Source organism: Oryctolagus cuniculus, chromosome 7 (genome assembly GCF_964237555.1).
Source record: "Oryctolagus cuniculus chromosome 7, mOryCun1.1, whole genome shotgun sequence".
In the NCBI taxonomy this organism is placed as follows: Eukaryota; Metazoa; Chordata; class Mammalia; order Lagomorpha; family Leporidae; genus Oryctolagus; species Oryctolagus cuniculus.
Genome location: NC_091438.1, coordinates 43,407,247 through 43,412,360, shown reverse-complemented (window position 1 = coordinate 43,412,360; position 5,114 = coordinate 43,407,247). Strand labels below are relative to the sequence as shown.

At 48.1% G+C, this 5,114-nt stretch overlaps 1 long non-coding RNA gene across 1 annotated transcript; it reads left to right on the top strand.

The window, feature by feature from the left end:
• Positions 1 to 720: 720 nt before the first annotated feature.
• LOC138850308 (uncharacterized) lies at positions 721 to 4,570 on the top strand. The gene is made up of 3 exons (XR_011390031.1): positions 721 to 833; positions 2,495 to 2,613; positions 3,561 to 4,570. It is a non-coding gene; the product is annotated as an uncharacterized lncRNA (long non-coding RNA).
• Positions 4,571 to 5,114: the final 544 nt, after the last annotated feature.

Below are 5,114 nucleotides of genomic sequence, written 5' to 3'. Positions count from 1 at the left end.
CCTGTGTTCAGTGTTAGGCTTTCTCCACTGACTTCTCACAGGACCTGGAGGATTCAGTTCTCTGTTGTACCTCTCAACGCTCGGACACATCAACTCCACCCCACCCTCCCAATAGAGTTAAATCCAAAATGTTGCTTTGTTCGGTATTGAGCAATTAGGTGATTGTGAAACTGCAACAATTATTCACCGTTGAACCACATAATGTACTGTGATCCATCCTTGTATTTTCCTTAGAGTTAATAATTAACTGGGAAGACCAACAATCCGGGAGAGAAATGGCCAAAGAACATGGAGAGCACACAGGAAGGAAATGCAAATAGCTTTTAAATTTTTAAAAAGATGCTCGATCTCACACAGAAGATAAATGAAAATTAAAACTACACTGCGATAGCATTTCTCATTTATCAGCTTGGCAAAACTCCAAGAGTTTACAACAGCGTCTGTTGATGTGGCTTCAGGGAACAGGCGTTTTCGTACGGTGCCAGTGGGAAGGGAAAAAAGTGTAACTCACACGGAAGGGGGTTGGTGATAGCAGCAAAATTACAAATGCGTTTACCCTTTAACCCGCAATCCCACTTCTGGGAATTTGTCCTGCAGCTATGTCTGAGCACATTAAAAATGACGTGTAGAGTTATTCATTGTGGCACTCACAATAGTAAAATACTGGAACCGACCCAAGCATCCTCCTATGGAAGGTTGCTTAAATAAACTACCGCACATGCACACAATGCCACCCTGAGCCATCAGACAAAACCACGCAGAGCTCTCCCCGGCAAGACCTCCAGGGTTATCATAAAGTGGGACAGCACAGTGAAGAACAATGCCTACAGCAGGTGAGGAGGATAAGGTCATGCACTCATATTTACTTGTATCTTGTCGGGGGAAACAACAACAACAACAACAAAGCCACCGGAGCATAACTCCGTGAATGTAGTTAAGACTGCTGAACTGCACACTTAAAAATGGTGAAGTTGCCAGGCCAGCACTGTGACACAGTGGGTTAACGTCCTGGCCTGAAGCACTGGCATCTCATATGGGTGCCGGTTCGAGACCCGGCTGCTCCACTTCTGATCCAGCTCTCTTGCTATGGCCTGGGAATGCAGTGGATGATGGCCCAAGTCCTTGGGTCCCTGCACCTGTGTGGGAGACCAGGAAGAAACTCCTGGCTCCTGGCTTTGGAACGGCACAGCTGCGGCCATTGTGGCCATCTGGGGAGTGAACCAGCGGATGGAAGACCTCTCTCTCTCTCTCTCTCTCTCTCTCTCTCTCTCTCCCTCTCTCTGACTCTCCTCTCTCTGTGTAACTCTGACTTTCAAAAAAAAAAAAAAGACACATGCAAGGGAGCCGGCGCTGTGGTGCAATGGATTAAAGCCCTAGCCTAAAGCCCTGGCATCCATCATCAAATGAATAGATAAAACAAAGTGTGGTGTACGCAGTGGAACACTATTCAGCCCTAAAAAAGAATGAAGTCATGTCATTTGCAGCAAAGTGGATGAACTGAAGGATATCGTGTTAGGTGAAATAAGTCAGACACAGAAAGACAAATGCCACATGTTCACCCTCATATGCAGAAGCTAAAAATAAAAACCTCCATCTGTGCACCCCACTGTGGTGCAGCAGGTTAAGTCACTGCCTGTGAAGCTGACATCCCATATGAGTGCCTGTCCAAGTCCCTGCTGCTCCACTTCCAATCCAGCTCTCTGCTATGGCCTTGGAAAGCAGTGGAAGATGGCCCAAGTGCTTGGGCCCCTGAACCCGTGTGGGAGACCTGGATGGAGCTCCTGGCTCCTGGCTTTAGGCTGGCTCAGCCCTGACCATTGTGGCCATTTTGGGAGTGAACCAGCAGATGGAAGATCTCTCTCTCTCTCTCTCTCTCTCTCTCTCTGTAACTCTGCTTTTCAAGTAAATAAAATAAAGCAAGACAAATAAAATAAGGAACTCAATCTGAACACAGAATGGTGATGACTAGAGGCAGGAAGCAGTGGGAGGGAGTGGATGGAGGGAGTTGAGACAATGGGGACCATTCAGAGTCCGAGGGGATGATGCTGGTGCCAATGGCGAGTGGGCAGAGGAGAGTTCACCATGACCCGCAGGTATTCTATGAACAAACAGAAGAAAGCACCTCCAAGAACCATCCAGGAAGCAGTGTCCACAAGGGGAAACACTGATCATTCATCTCCATCAGTGTCCTTGGTATACTTGAACCAGGAGGTCACACCATAGCCCACAAATGGAGACAATGACTGCTAATAAAAACCTTTAAATGATAATGTTGATAAGTTTTATGTTATACATTTTGTAAGGAAACTTTTAGAAAACCCACTGGCAGTGTACTTGACAAGCTAATGAAATACATATATATGTAGAGATAGATGATAGATAGATAGATAGATAGATAGATAGATAGATAGATAGATAGATGATAGCCTATTCGAGGGGGAGATGATGTGTGTGGAGTCATTTTGCTCTTAAAATCATTCTTTTTATTTGCAAGGTGGAGAGTCACACGGACAGAGAAAGTGCGCTCGCCCCTGAATGTCTACCATGGCTCACAGAGGTCCTCCACCGGGTGTCAAGAGCCCCGTCACAGGGGCACTCACAAGCATCGTCCAGGTCTGCACAGGAAGCTGACTCCGCGCCTCCATCACTAGCCAGAACACCTGCGCCAGTCTTTTTTTTCCCTAATATTTATTTATTTATTTATTTATTTGAAAAACAGAGTTATGGAGACAGAGCAAAAGACAGAGCGAGAGTGAGAGCGAGAGAGAGAGAGATCCTCCATCTGCTGGCTCACTCCCCAAATGGCCACAATGGCCAAATTGGCCAGGGCTGGGCAAGGCTGAAGCCAGGAGATTTTTCCAGGTCTCCCACGTGGGTGCAGGGACCCAAGTACTTGGGCGATCTTCTACTGCTTTCCCCAGCCATTAGCAGAGAGTTGGAAGTGGAGCAGCCAAGACTCGAACTGGCATCCACATAGAGTACAGGTGTTGCAGGTGGCGGCTTTACTGGCTATACCACAACGTCAGCTCCTGCTCCAATCATTTTGATTTTTGAACCATGTGAATGCATTACCTATTGAAAAATGAGCTTAAATTTCAAAATTGGGACTGCATTTAGCCTAGCAGTTAAGATGTTGGTTGGGGGAGGGGCTGGTGCAGTGGGTTAAAGCCCTGGCCTGTGGCACCGGCATCCCATATGGCCACAGGTTCAAGTTCCGGCTGCTCCACTTCCAATCCAACTCCGTGCTAATGTGCCTGGGAAAGCAGCAGTAGATGGCCCAAGTCCAGAGCAGCTGGGACTCAAACTGGCACCCACAGGGATGCCCGCATCGCAGGCTGCAGCTTTCCTGGCTATGCCACAGCACCAGCCCCGTCTGTATGTATCTCAGCTGACCACATAAAAGCTGGTGGCTGGCAGGATGGGTGAGCTGGCTTTGTGACCGCACGCCCTCTGGAATGTAAACTCCTCAAGGCAAGGATCTAGGGCAGTTTTGTTTACAAATAGAGTCCTAGCACCTTGATAATGTCTGGCAATTAGTATGTGTTTAAAAACATTTGCAGGAAGAGAATGGCAGTGCGGGTGGAAGGAAAGGATCCCAGGACATTGGCTGGCGGCGTCCCCGTATCTTCTGGCCTGCTTCTGTCAGGACCTCGCTCTGGACTGGCGTCCAGGAAAGAAGCCTCCACTCTCCCTCCTGGAAGTAGGACTCTGTCTTCAGGAAGTGGTAGGGGAAGGGGCCGGGTCTCACCATTCGGGGCGTGCGGATTGCTGTTTTCATCTGTGTGCTCCTGGAAGTCTTTTTGCCTGGTGTTCCGAGGCTGGAGTCACGCCCTTCCTGTGTTCTAAAATCCCTCTGTATGCCCAGTGCCCTCCTCTACCTGGGCACTGTTCTCTACAGTAGAGAACCAAGTCTCTGCCCAGAGAAACATGAAACAGATAGAACAGAGAGCATCTCTCTCTCTCTCTCTCTCTCTCTCTCTCTCTCTCTCTCTCTTTCTGTCTCTGTGTGTGTGTGTGTGTGTGTGTGTGCCTTGTGGTGCAGCCAGTTAAGCTGCAGCTTGCAATGCCTACATCCCACATCAGAGTACTTGGTATTTGGAGTCCCAGCTGCTCTGCCTCTAATTCAACTTCCTGCTAATGTGCCTGGGAGGCAGCAGCAGATCAGTTAGGTCCCTGCTACACATGTGGGAGTCCCAAACGGGGTTCCTGACTCCTGGCTTCAGTGTGGCCTTGCTCTGGCTGTTGTGAGTGAACCAGTAGATGGGAGATCTTTCTGTCTCTGGCTAATCCTCTCTCCCTCTCTGTGTCACTTTACCTTTCAAATAAATAAATCTTTAAAAGGAAGAGTACACATAAAAGCACACACACATAAACACAAAATCACACACACATATAGACACAGCCACACACACATGAATATATTACATAATCACACACACATAGACAGAGACACCATCACACACACGCATTTAACCCTCTCTACCCATAGGCTCCATATCCAAGGATTCAACCAGCATGGGTTGAAAATATTCGGGGGAAAAATCGCTTCTGTCTCATATCACATATCAAATATAAACATATGCATCATATGTATCGGACTTTCTCCCCTTGCACTACTCCCGAATAACCCAATAAGCCAGCTGTTTGCATAGTGTTTTCCGGGTGTTAGGTCTGATAAGGATTGAGGTCAGGGCAGCACGGGTGATATGCAAACACTGTGCCACCTTACAGAAGCGACTTCCGCATCCACACCTGGGCCAGCAGGGAGCCCCCCCACCCCGCGCAGGTGCAGATGATCATGTGTGTGACTGCTATAGAGACCATCAGGCAAGCAAGTCAGGGTGTGTGTGTGCATGTGTGTGTGTGCACATGTGTGTGTGTAGAGAGCATCAGGCATGCCGAGTCTGTGTGTGTGTGTCTGTGTGTGAATGTGTCTGTGTCTATGTTTATAACTATACGTGTGTGTGTGTGTGTGGAGAGCATCAGGCACACCCGTCTGTATTCATGTATTGTGTATGTGACTGTGTGTGTGTGTGGTTGTACCCCTGTGTGTGTGTGTGTGTGTGTGTGGAGAGCATCGGGCACACCCATCAGTATTCGTGTATTGTGTATGT